The sequence below is a fragment of the Oryctolagus cuniculus genome, chromosome 2, assembly GCF_964237555.1.
Source record: "Oryctolagus cuniculus chromosome 2, mOryCun1.1, whole genome shotgun sequence".
Lineage (NCBI taxonomy): Eukaryota > Metazoa > Chordata > Mammalia > Lagomorpha > Leporidae > Oryctolagus > Oryctolagus cuniculus.
The window spans coordinates 70,309,356-70,323,684 of NC_091433.1; the positions used below are offsets into that span (position 1 = coordinate 70,309,356).

A 14,329-nucleotide genomic window follows, 5' to 3' on the forward strand; every position below is an offset into this window, starting at 1 on the left:
TTTTTTCCCCTAATTCAACCTCAGGATGTAACTTCTTTGTTTACATTCACCTTGTCTCACAACCATGTACTATTAAATTCTGGTGAGCTGCTATATGAGTTCTAACCTAAGTGAAATACAGTGTGGAAACTACTGTACCTCTCTCATTTCTATGACTACAAGCTTCCAATTATTCATATTTTTCTCAGAAAATATTCATTGTATTCATATATAGCTATTTTAAAAGACTGGCAAGACTCTCTTGAGATTTTCAATCAATATTTTTTAGTTATGAAGTTTCCAAGAATGAAATCCTTCACTTAACACAAAATATTTTCAGGATATTACACCAAGTTTCGTGAACATAAATTTCATTGTTGAATCCTAAAGGAACAAAGAGACCTCAGACAGCATCTAACTCAAATTCCTTATGTTTCAGAGAAAGAAATTAAACCACAGTATAATATAAAGAGTACTTCCTTAGGTCACATTGCCAGCTAAAACGCTAACACATTTAAAATGAAAATCCAGGATAATACTTTTTGTATTATCTGTTTTAAGTCAATTTTTCTGGCTTATTTTTGCTTTTTCTATACCAGCATTTTATAACAAGAACACAAACAATAAACCATTAAATCAAAAATAAATAGAAACAAAATTAACAAATAAAAGAGGAAATCAGAAATCAGAAAAAGAAGACAAAATGCAAACTACTGAAGCTTGCATCAGCCACCGTTTGGGTCTAATGTTTAAATTTACTACAATTTCAAAATCTCAGACCTCATTCACTAGCTTGTGATAAAAAGATAGATGTATATTTGCTTTCAATACCCAACTTCAATAGTAAGAGGCCCCATCCATATAATTTTTGGTAATGACCTCTTCTCAGTATGATCCTTGTTTATTTCCATGAAGTCTCCGAAGTACTGCTTCTTGTTTGCCTGGAAAAAGCTTCCCCAAGTTTTCTGTTGTTTTCACTGTCCCCCTGGACTACTGGCTTACCTTCCAGTGAAATCTGTGCCATAGCTGCTTCAGGGCACGTAGTCCTCTGCTGGGCGTCACTTCTGTTCTGCCCCTTTGCTCTCTGCTGGTCCATCTGGAGGGTGGAACATGCCTTTCCACAATTATCCACAGCAAGAAGGAGACTAGATTAAAGTCTTAGATAAAAATTCTGGGGTTTTTGGACACGAAAAGAACACACAAAGAATAGAACATTACTAGAAAGGCTCAGAGCAATCCCAGAATGTCTTCTTGGCCAGTTCTTGGCTTAATCCTGTCCTGCCTTATTTACAGTGATCAGAGCAGTACCTATTCACCACTGAAGTGTTGCAAGGATTTTCATGCCTTAGATTCTTTTTTTTAATTTAATAAATGTGAATTTACAAAGTGCAACTTTTGCATTGTTGTGGCTTCCCCCCCAACCTCCCTCCCTCCCGCAGCCCGCCCCTCTCACACTCCCTCTCCCATCTCGCCCTTCATCGAGTTTCATTTTCAATCACCTTCATATAAAGAAGATCAACTTAGTCTATACTAAGCAAGGATTTCAACAGGCTGCACTTACACAACCGCACAAGGTATAGGGCATTGTTCGACTAGTAGTGTTGTTCTTAAGTTTCATAGTAAAACACATTAAGGACAGAGATCCTATGTGGGGAGCCTGTACTCAGTGACTCCCGTTGTTGATTTAACAATTGGCACTCTTATTCATGACGTCAGCAATCACCTGAGACTCTTGCCAAGAGCTGTCTAGGCTATGGAAGCCCCTTGAGTTCACCAACTCTGAACTTGTTTAGTCAAGGCTGTATCACAGTGGAGGTTCCTTTCTCCCTTCAGAGAAAGGCGCCTCCCTCCTTGATGGCCTGTTCCTTCTGCTGGGGTCTTGTTCACCAGGATCTTTCATTTAGGTTGTTTTTGCCACTGTGTCATGGCTTTCCATGCCTGTGAGACTCCCATGGGCCTTTTAGTCAGATCTGAATGCCCCAAGGGTTGATTCTGAGGCAGGAGTGCTGTTTTGGGCATTTGCCATTCTATGAGTCTGCTGTGTGTCCTGCTTCCCCCGCAGGGTCATTCTCTCCCTTTTAATTCTATCCTTCATTATTTGCTTACACTGGTCTTATTTGTGAAATCTCTTCAACACTTACCCTATCTTTTTGATCGGTTATGTACTTATACTTATCACTTTACCAAGTGCGCTGGCATTGGTACCTGCCTCCTTGGTAAGACTGAGTTGAAATCCCCTGGCACATTTCTAGTTCCACCGTTGGAGGTAAGTCGAGTGAGCATGTGCCGTCCTATATATCTCCTCCCTCTCTTACTCCCACTCCTATGTTTAACAGAGATCACTTTTCTGTTAATTTTAAACGCCTAAGAATGATAGTGCATTGATTACAGAGTTCAACCAGTGGTATTAAGTAGAACAAACAGAGCAACAACAGCAACAGCAACAACAACAAAAATACTAAAAGGAATAAAATAGTAAGTTGTTCCTCAACAGTCTAGACAAGGGCTGATCATGTCATTGTCTCTCATAGTGTCCATGTCACTTCAATGGGTATCATTTTAGATGCTCGTTTAGTTGCCATCGATCAGGGAGAACATATGATATTTGTCCCTTTTGGACTGGCTTATTTCACTCAGCATGATATTTTCCAGATTCCTCCATTTTGTTGTAAATGCCCAGATTTCATTGTTTTTTTACTGCTGTATAGTATTCTATAGAGTACATGTCCCATAATTTCTTTATCCAGTCATCCGTTGATGGACATTTAGGTTGATTCCATGTCTTAGCTATTGTGAATTGAGCTGCAACAAATATTGAGGTGCAAATGGCTCTTTTTTTCTCCCCTTTAATTCCATTTGGGTATATTCCAAGGAGTGGGATGGCTGGGTCCTGTGGTAGTGCTATACTCAGGTTTCTGAGGATTCTCCAAACTGTCTTCCATAGTGGCTTTACCAGTTTGCACTCCCACCAACAGTGGATTAGTGTCCCTTTTTCCCCACATCCTCGCCAGCATCTGTTGTTGGTTGATTTCTGTATGTAAGCCAATCTAACCGGAGTGAGGTAAAACCTCACTGTGGTTTTGATCTGCATTTCCCTGATGGCTAGGGATTCTGAGCATTTTTTCATGTGTCTGTTGGCCATTTGGATTTCCTCTTTTGAAAAATGTCTGTTAAGGTCCTTGGCCCATCTTTTTATTGGGTTGTTTGTTTTGATTCTGTGGTGTTTCTTGATCATTTTATAGATTCTAGTTGTTAATCCTTTTTCTGTTGTGTAGTTTGTGAATAACGTCTCCCATTCTGTCGGTTGCCTCTTCACTTTCCTGATTGTTTCCTTTACTGTAAAGAAACTTTTCAGTTTGAGGTAATCCCATTTGTTTATTTTATCTTTGATTACCTGTGCCTCTGGGGTCTCCTCCAGGAATTCTTCGCCTGTTCCAATATTGTTTCCCTCTCCTAGGATTAACTTTCTTTTTAAAATATTCATTTCAAAGATGGAAAGAGAGCGAGCAAGTCAGCAAAGAGAGATCTTCCAACTGCTGATTCACTCTTCAGAATGCCTACAACAGCCAAGACTGGGCCAGGTCGAAGCCAGGAGCCTTGAATTCAATCTGGCTTCCCATTTGGCTGGTAGGGATCCAATAACTTGAGCTATCACCTGCTCCCTTCCAGGAAGCTGGAACTGGAAGTGGATCCAAGACATGAACCCAGGCAGCAGGAATCCCAAGTGGCATCTGTACTGCTGCATTACATCCCCCCTTTGACATATGCTTAGTATTGAGGATGAGTTGCATCCTGGCCCTTAAGATGCCATCTTTCCTAATGGCATCAACAAGATCATTGTGTAATATAGTTTACCTTAAAATGGAAGATAGAAATAAAAATAAGCTTATTTTGCCAAAAAAACATGAAATCTATAATGGTGGATAGGGCAGTACCAAGCTTAATGTAATATTGTTTTAGCATGCCTATGTTACGGATTCAAAAAATTTACAATTTAATCACTCTCAGAGTACCATTCTAAGATTCCTTGCAGCCAAAGCAAAATTATAGTTAAATAATTTATGTTAGCAGAGGAAAAGAAATATATTAGTTCTTTCACAGAAATGATTATAACTATGTCATTAGGTACATGTGTACTATTCTTGGATTTAAGGATATGAGAGCAAAAACTCCGTACAAAACCAACTACAAAGAAAAGTAAGAGTAGTAATTGGTATCAGAAGTTTTATTAAGTGAAATCTACTGCCAATGAAGGAAAGAGTACTTTCTGTCTGGAAGTTTCAGATGTTTTCTTAATTTCCTGGATTACTATTGTTGTAAGTGCACATACTGACAGGTGAGACACAGAAACCTTTAGTTACAGTTCCTGGGTCAAATTTAGCCTATATAAGGAAGGCTGAATGGTCATGTATTGAGGATTCCTAGTTTTAGAAACTGGATTAAAAGTGCTCTAAGATATTATCTGACACTGACACTGTAAAATTTGGAGAATTAATGAATCTATTCAATAAAAATAATAGATAAGGGAGCTTTCACTTGAGACTGGACTATTTACCTAAAACATGTGGACCAAAGTATCTGACTAGGATGACATGACATTCAACAGTAGCCATGTTTTCCTTTTCATGTTAATAGTCCTGCACAAAAACTTCTCCAAACAGTTGCTTTTTTGGCAACTACAAGTTCACTAAGCTATCAGTGGGCTAATACTACTTGGTATTTGTAATCAAACACTGTTTTTGACTGGATTTTATTTGTTTAGTTTTTTAAAAATTATGATCATAGCAAACTATATATGTGGATTGATTTGCTTTACTGTTGACAGTCATAAATAAAATAGAAGTGACAAGTGAGAAAGTTCTGGATTTATAATAACAGGATCAGTTTTTTCTTGTGATCTTTTCCTATTGCTCACAGAAATAGAAACAGAGAATTATGCTTTAATTGAGAGCTTGCATTTTTAAATAAACCTATATTCTTGCCAAACATTTGTTTTATATTGCATCAGTCCATAAGCTTAATCAACTAGAAAAATAGAATTTTTATATTAAATTGTGTACCTAATATTTTTAGGATTTATTTTATACCTAAAATTTTTTTAACTTTTATTTAGTGAATATAAATTTCCAAAGTACAGCTTATGGATTACAATGGCTTCCCCCTCCATAACTTCCCTCCCACCCACAACCCTCCCCTTTCCCGCTCCCTCTCCCCTTCCATTCACATCAACATTCATTTTCTTTTCTTTTCTTTTTTTTTTTTTTTGACAGGCAGAGTGGACAGTGAGAGAGAGAGACAGAGAGAAAGGTCTTCCTTTGCCGTTGGTTCACCCTCCAGTGGCCACCGTGGCCAGCACGCTGCGGCCAGCGCACTGTGCTGATCCGATGGCAGGAGCCAGGTACTTCTCCTGGTCTCCCATGGGGTGTAGGGACCAAGCACTTGGGCCATCCTCCACTGCACTCCCTGGCCACAGCAGAGAGCTGGCCTGGAAGAGGGGCAACCGGGACAGAATCCGGCGCCCAGACCAGGACTAGAACCTGGTGTGCTGCCGCCGCAAGGCGGAGGATTAGCCTAGTGAGCCGCAGCGCCGGCCAAGATTCATTTCAATTCTCTTTATATACAGAAGATCAGTTTAGCATATATTAAGTAAAGATTTCAACAGTTTGCTCCCACATAGAAACACAAAGTGAAAAATACTGTTTCAGTACTAGTTATAGCATTAAATCACAATGTACAGCACATTAAGGACAGAGATCCTACATTAGGTTTAAGTGCACAGTGACTCCTGTTGTTGACTTAACAATTTGACACTCTTGTTTATGGCATCAGTAATCACCCAAGGCTCTTGTCATGAGTTACCAAGGTTATGGAAGCCTTTTGAGTTCACCAACTCTGATCATATTTAGACAAGGTCATATTCAAAGTGGAGGTTCTCTCCTCCCTTCAGAGAAAGGTACCTCCTTCTTTGATGACCCATTCTTTCCACTGGGATCTCACTTGTGGAGATCTTTCATTTAGGTCATTTTTTTTTTTTTTGGCCAGAGTGTCTTGGCTTTCCATGCCAGAAATACTCTCATGGGCTTTTCAGCCGGATCCACATGCCTTAAGGGCTGATTCTGAGGCCAGAGTGCTGTTTAGGACATCTGCCATTCTATGAGTCTGCTGTGTATCTCGCTTCCCATGTAGGATCGTTCTCTCCCTTTTTTATTCTATCAGTTAGTATTTGCAGACACTAGTCTTGTTTATATGATCCCTTTGGCTCTTAGTCCTATCCTTATGATCAATTGTGAACAGAAATTGATCACTTGGACTAGTGAGATGGCATTGGTACATGTCACCTTGATGAGATTTAATTGGAATCCCCTGATATACCTAAATTCATTAATTTCCCTCTTATGAAATCAAGACTCTGTTTATATGGGGAAACTTCGAGCAAGTTTCTAGGTGATTCAAGTTCCTGAAGAGCTTTTTCAATTGAATTATCATTTATATTTGAAAATTAATTGAATACTTACCAAAACTTTCCTTTGTGTATATATCATTCATTATTTTCTTTTATGTTATCCCAAGAATTTGATGCCATCATTAAACATATTTTTACCTTTATTTTTATTTTATCTGAAAGGGAGAGAGAGAGAGAGAGAGAGAGAGAGAGAGAGAGAGAATCTTCCATCTTCTATATGCTTATCTACTCCCCAAATGCCTGAAACAGCTAGGAGTGGGCCATGCTGAAGTCAGGAATTGAACCTCAATCCAGGCCTTCCATTTAGGTGGCAGGGACCTAAGTACCTGATTCATCATTTGCTGCTTCCCTGGGCACTCCTTAGCAGGAAGATGGTTTCAAAGCAGAGAAGTTGAAACTTGAATCAGACACTCTGACGTGGGATACAGGCATCCCAAGCAGCAATTTAATGGTTGCACCACATACCTTTCCCAACACACATATTTTTTTTTTTTTTTTTTTTTTTTTTGTGACAGGCAGAGTGGACAGTGAGATAGAGAGACAGAGAGAAAGGTCTTCCTTTGCCGTTGGTTCACCCTCCAATGGCCGCCGCGGCTGGCGCGCTGCGGCCGGCGCACCGCGCTGATCCGATGGCAGGAGCCAGGAGCCAGGTGCTTTTCCTGGTCTCCCATGGGGTGCAGGGCCCAAGCACCTGGGCCATCCTCCACTGCACTCCCTGGCCACAGCAGAGGGCTGGCCTGGAAGAGGGGCAACCGGGACAGAATCCGGCGCCCCGACCGGGACTAGAACCCGGTGTGCCGGCGCCGCAAGGCGGAGGATTAGCCTAGTGAGCCGCGGCGCCGGCACACATATTTTTTTTAATTTTAAACATTTGGGGTTGATGTAATACAGTGGGGTAAGCCACTGCTTTAATGTCAGTATTCCATATCAGAGTGCCAGTTCTACTCCTGGCTGCCTTGTTGTCAATCTTGCCTCCTGCTAATGTGCCTGGAAAGGCAGTAGAAATTGGTCAAAGTCCTTGAGTTCCTGCTCCCCGTGTGGAAGATGCAGATGGGGCTCTGGGTTCTTGGCTTCATTGTGGCCCAATCTGGGCTGTTGTGGAACCACTTGGGGAGGGAACCAGCAGACGGAATCCCAACACACATATTTTTTTTAATTTTAAACATTTGGGGTTGATGTAATACAGTGGGGTAAGCCACTGCTTTAATGTCAGTATTCCATATCAGAGTGCCAGTTCTACTCCTGGCTGCCTTGTTGTCAATCTTGCCTCCTGCTAATGTGCCTGGAAAGGCAGTAGAAATTGGTCAAAGTCCTTGAGTTCCTGCTCCCCGTGTGGAAGATGCAGATGGGGTTCTGGGTTCTTGGCTTCACTGTGGCCCAATCTGGGCTGTTGTGGAACCACTTGGTGGGGGGGAACCAGCAGATGGAAGATCTCTTCCTCTCTCTGACTCTCCCTTTCTCTCAATCATTTTGTCTTTCACAGAAATAAAATAAACCTTTAAAAATTTATTTTTAATTTATTGCCACGTTTGCAATAGCTGTGACTGGGGCAAGCCAGAGCCAGGATCCAGGAACTCAATGCAGGTCTCCCATGTGGGTGACAGAAACTCAGCTGCTGGAGCCATCACCTGCTGCCTCCCAGGGTACACACAATGGAAGCCTGTGATAAACAGAGATCAGACTCGAACCCTAGCACTCTGCTACAGTAGCTGATATCCTACGGAATGTTGTCTAAACCACTGTTCCGAAGTTCACCTCCATTAAACATAAGTCTAATGAATCTTCCACTGAATTGTAAAACAAGCCACAAAAAGATGCGAATCACATGGTTTATGGTTTGCTAAATGATTGCGAACGATCACACAGATAACCAACAACCAAATAAAGAAATAGAATGTTAGTAGCTTTTTCAAAATCCCTCCCAGCTCCTCTTGCTGTTACCTTGTCCTCCCCAGTGGCAACCACCATTCTGTCTTCTAATACTAGAGATGGATTTTGGCTGTTTCAAATCATTCTGTCAATGGGATATTATACCTGCTTTCTTTCTAGTACAGCTGATTTTGTATAGTATTTTGTTTCTGAGGTTCATCCATTGCAGTTGTTCATTTTACTACTGACTAGTATTCTATTGTGTGAGTATACAATATTCTATTGATTGATAGTAATCTTGATGGTAGGGTTTCTTTTTTAAAAGATTTATTTATTTATTTGAAAGTCCAAGTTAGAGCGAGAGAAGGTGAGACAGACAGTGATCTTCCATCTCGTGGTTCACTTCCTGGGTGATCACAACAAAGCCAAGTTGCCAAGAGCTTCTTCTGGGTCTCCCACGTGGGTGGCAGGGGCCTAACACATGGGCCATTTTCTGCTGCTTTTGCCAGGTGCAGTAGCAGGGAGCTGGATAGCAGGCAGTGGAGCTGCTGGGACACAAACTGGCACACATGTTCCAGGGATATTGTCATCACAGGCAGCGGCTTCACCAGCTACAGCACAACACCAGTCCCTAAGACAGGGCTCCTTTTGGCTCACATTAGTTAGGACAGAGCTTAGTTGGACATTTCTCTAGGACTGGAATTGATGACAAGCAGGAAATACATATTTTAGTTGGGCAAAAGACAACAATTTTTCTTACATAAACAATTAGCTCTTCTGCAGCAGCTTATGAGATGTAATTTTACCATGTCCTGCATAAACTTAGTTTTATTTTAAAAATGTTTTTGCCTTTTAGGTAATATTTCACTGTTATAGATATATATGTAGACATTTCAGGCAGGTATAAGTAAGTTGAGAATATTTCTACAAGTTTCTTGGCAGTTTGCCTAAGAGCGTCCCAGTATAAATCAGTAGTCTTGAAAATGTTCCTCACTGGCAATTTGGATATTTTCTTTTGTGACTAGCCAGCTCATGCTTCTTATGCAATTTTATAAAAGGTTGTCTGTGCTCTTCTTATTAGTTTGTTGAGATGACTGATATATTCTGAAAATGAGTGCTTTGCTGATAGACTCTATATACATCAGTTCTCTTATTTTGTAACTTGCTCTTCACTTTCCCAGTGGTGTCTTTTGACAAACAAAAGTTCTCAATTCTTTTTTTTTTTGACAGGCAGAGTGGACAGTGAGAGAGAGAGACAGAGAGAAAGGTCTTCCTTTTGCTGTTGGTTCATCCTCCAATGGCCGCCGCCAGCGCGCTGTGGCCGGCGCACTGCGCTGATCTGATGGCAGGAGCCAGGTACTTATCCTGGTCTCCCATGGGGTGCAGGGCCCAAGGACTTGGGCCATCCTCCACTGCACTCCTTGGCCACAGCAGAGAGCTGGCCTGGAAGAGGGGCAACCGGGACAGAATCCGGTGCCCCGACCGGGACTAGAACCCTGTGTGCCGGCGCCGCAAGGCAGAAGATTAGCCTAGTGAGCCACGGCACCGGCTCTAGAAGTTCTCAATTCTAATAAAATTCTAATTTTTATGAATAGTGAATGATTTTTATGTTCCATTTTTGTCTATTCCATTGACGCCAAGATGTTCTCCTGTTTACTTCTCCTTTTATATGGAGGTCCTAGATCTTTTTGTTTATGGCTAAAGAAGTTACTATTAACATTTTTTTCACATGGATTTCCAATTTATGTCTACTTATTAAACATTGCATTTCTCCCCTAGTCTGTGACAGCATCTTTGCCATACATCAAGTTCTTAGATCTATGCAGTGAATTTGGATTCTCTATTCTGTTCTAGGGGTCCATTTGCTGCTGCTTTACCAATAATCCAGTGACTGAAGTACTTCAGCTTTAATTCAGTTCTGATTGTCAGTTGTCTAAACCTTCCAACTTTGTTATGAAAGATTTTCTTAGCTATTCTTGTCCCATTGCATTTTCAAATACATTTTAGAGTTAGCTTGCTAATGTCCACAAAGAAGGCTGAGATTTTTTATCAGAATTGCCATGAAATTTGTAAATCCACTTGGGAGCACTGACATTTTGCAATATTAAATCACCTAACCTAGGAAAATACATATCATTGCATTTATTTAAGTATGCTTTAATATCGTTCCCTCAATAATGTTTTGCAGTTTTCAGAGAAAAGATTTTTCATACCTTTCCTTCGATTCCTTTCTAGGCATTTGATATTTCTGATGCTACTGTCAATGAAATAAAAAGCTGTTTTCTGATTATCTGCTGCTGATATTTAGCAATCACTCACTTGATTTTGTGTATTGATATATCCAGCAACTTCTCTAAGTTCATTGTTATTTATAGCATATTGTTCTGTGGATTGTTTTGATTTTCTACATATCTAATCTGTCACAGTGGGAGTCAATACCAGGACCCTGAAGGACAAGAAAAGACAGGGCCCAAAGGGTATACAGTAAGCATTTTGCACATTTCAAGAAGGCCGTATTCTCTCACTCCTCAGGAAACCCACAAGATACGGTGCATGAGGTGGAACAGAGTCTCGTGGATCTACTAAAATGAGAGGGTTAATTACCATGAAGGGCATAAGGAAATATTCAGACTAACTTCTGTTATAACACACAGTTTTATACTTTCTTGGTTTGACTCATTATAAAAAAATTTTGGTAGAATTTTTGAAAATAAACACCTTCTTCTACTGTTTATATCTATTTTAAGTAAATGAAATTTGACAGGTTGTTTTATTGCTGAAGCCCAGTAACTATCAGACTAGCTAATAAGTTTCATGATCATCCCTGTAGGAAAATCCAGAGTTCATGAATAAGAAATTGTCATTTTTACAATGAGACAGAATTTTGAAACATTAAATCATAATTTTCCAGTCTTTAATCATTCATCGATTGCTTAATTAATAAATAACCCTTTAAATGGTTTGTCCTTCATTAGTTAGAATCACTTATGCAAATGAAAAATGTTAATGTCAAATTAGAGCTAGTGATAAGTAGTTATGAATAATTTTCTAGATTATAACAGCTCTTTTATAATATTTTGAATCATTCTTATTGCAGCAAGTAAACTATAATTTTCAGACTATTTGCATATTATTTTATTTAACACATAGATCGGTTTAAAATCTAATGTTTTTGTTCTTACTGTCCTTCTAAAAAAAGATGGGTCTATGTATTTATTTTAAAGGCAGAAAAACAGAGAGGGAGAGACAGAGAGAGAAATTCCATGTGGGGATTTGCCCCTCATGTTGCTACAATAGCCAGGGCTAGGCCAGGCTGAAGCCAGGAGCCAGGAGCCAGGAACCCCATCCTAGTCTCCCATATGTATGTTAGGGGACCAAATACTTGGCCAACTGCCTTCCCAGGAGAATTATCAGGAAGTTGGATTGAAAGTAGAGTAGCTAGGATTGGAATCAACACTTTGATGTTGAATGACAGCAGTTCAAGTGGCAGCTTAACCCTCTGCCACAATGCCAGTCCTTCTCTTACTGTTCTTTTATGGGAATTACTGAGTGATGTCTGATACATTTGTCTTGCTTATCATTCCATTGATTTCATCACTTGAACATATCCAACATAAACAAAATTTTTTAAAAAAACTATTTGTTACAGGAGAAGAAAATGTACTTAATATTGTCTTCCCATTTGGAACCTGTTTTCTAGGAAGGACAAGTAAGGTTGATACTAGCTATTGACTAGAACTTATAATCTTACTCAGATGATATTTAAAGGCAGTAAATGTCAAGGTGCCAATGAAAGCAATGGACTTAATAACCACACACTAGGGATGACATTAACTTTGATAATATTACAGATGAATACAGGCTGCACTGAAACTTTGTGACTTTGTTTTTTTAAATTAGAAATGGAAGAACTGCTATCATCCATAAGATGAGCATATAATATCCACTGACCCTGTATTAATTCTATTTGGTTGTTATAGCATTTAAACTACATGATGAAATGAAGTTGCTAGATATGTTACATTTTCAGAAAAAGACAAAATGGAACATGAATTCAGTTAGATATCAGTATTTATTCCTACAGTTAAAATTCTTCCACAACTATTTTAGCTTTCAAAAAAAAGTAGTGGTAAGATTTCATTTAATTACTAAATTCTTCTTTAAGAAAAATTAACTTTGCGGGTCCGGCAAGATGGCGGAATAGGAAGGGAGCACACTGATAGTCTGGGGAGAGATAGTTTAATAAAAGTGGAGATACTGCAGGTTCAAGGAAGAGTAGGGGAGGAAACAGCAGAAGAAACTCTTCCGGAACGCGTGACTCACAGCGGACCTGCGTGGAGAGCGTGGGAGCCCACAGTTCGGGACATCAGCGGCAGACTCAACACACCAGCGCTGGAACGCGAGGTGAGCCGAACCTCAATAGCCCGAGACACCGGCAGGCAAGCGGAGAGAGGAGACTAGAGGGAACGACCCCCGGCGGGGGAAGTTCACAAGGCTAACTGGAAGAGAGAGAGAGAGAGAGAAAAGGGTGACTAGTACGGACACGGGTTTCTCTCTCTCCGCTCACCTCTCAAGGGCGAGCAAGACAAAGAGCAGGCGCCATCTTGGACATACGTCATAAGCAGAGCGACCTCAGGTCTGCACCGGCCCTGAGCCTAGCAGAAAAACCTGACTCTGGGCGGGGCGAATTAACAGGAGATTAGGAGCTAGTAAATTTGTGGTGCTACTGAACTGAGACTGTGAAAAAAGAGACGGTGGGGGAGAGAACTCACGGAATTCACGTGAGCACTCTCCAGAGACGCTACAATTCCGTAACTTTGGCAACCCAGTGGGAGGCTGAAGGAGAATTTGAGCCCACTCTGAGGGCCGAACAGATTCCCTGTGGGGATCTTGGGAAAAAGCTTCCGATCTCTGGCTCCTGTGGGTATATCATTTGCCTGCTAACTACCTCCAACTTCGTTCAGCTGTGCGGAATTACTTCTCTTTTGAATCAAAAAAAAAAAAAGAGAGAGAGAGAGAGAGATTTACCACGCCTAACCTGGGAGTGTCACCTTTGGCACACCAAACAGAGCTCTCAGGCCACACCCATCTCAAGCCCTAAGGCTCCATCAAAAACAGATAGTCCACTTAATCTAGAGTCATAGTATAACAAGAAAAAGCACCACAGTGAAGAAACCAAATATCTCCAATATGCCAAATAACAAACGCAAAAACCGAGGTAATAAAAACAAGGAAGTCACTATGACGGCCTCAAATGAAAAAGACACCCCAATTCAAGATTATGAAGATGATGACATAGAAGAAATGCAAGAAGCAGATCTCAAAAAATTGATAAGAACATTAAGAAGTTCTCAAAAACAAATTCTTGAACTACAGAAATCCTTAATGGACAAGATAGAAAATCTCTCTCGTGAAAATGAAATATTAAGGAGGAATCAAAATGAAACGAAACAACTAGTACAACAGGAAACTGGGATAGTGACTGAAGTGAAGAATTCAATAGATCAAATGAAAAACACAATAGAGAGCCTTACAAACAGAATGGGTGAAGCAGAAGAGAGAATATCGGACTTAGAAGACAGAGAACAGGAAAGGATACAGTCAGACCAAAGAAAAGAAGAGGAAATTAGAAATCTGAAACATATTGTCGGGAATCTTCAGGATACTATTAAAAAACCCAACATTCGGGTTCTAGGAGTTCCTGAAGGCATGGAGAGGGAGAAAGGATTAGAAGGCCTCTTTAGTGAGATATTAGCAGAAAATTTCCCAGGTTTGGAGAAGGACAGAGAAATCCTAGTACAGGAAGCCCACAGAACCCCTAATAAACACGACCAAAAGAGATCCTCACCACGACACGTTGTAATTAAACTCTCCACAGTGAAACATAAAGAAAAGATCCTAAAATGTGCAAGAGAGAAACGTCAGATTACTCTCAGAGGATCTCCAATCAGACTCACAGCTGACTTCTCATCAGAAACTCTAAAAGCTAGGAGGGAATGGCGAGATATAGCCCAGGTA

General features: G+C 40.3%; 1 long non-coding RNA gene across 2 annotated transcripts in view; it reads right to left on the minus strand.

Moving 5' to 3' along the window:
• Positions 1–14,329, minus strand: part of LOC127487606 (uncharacterized) — a 78,020-nt gene that overhangs the window by 16,912 nt on the left and 46,779 nt on the right. Inside the window, exon 5 of one of the 2 annotated variants that reach the window (XR_011386869.1) lies at positions 982–1,150. This is a non-coding gene — a long non-coding RNA (uncharacterized lncRNA). Of the gene's footprint in view, positions 1–450; positions 1,151–14,329 lie in introns of those variants that run through there. The other variant, XR_011386868.1, reaches the window with a different exon arrangement.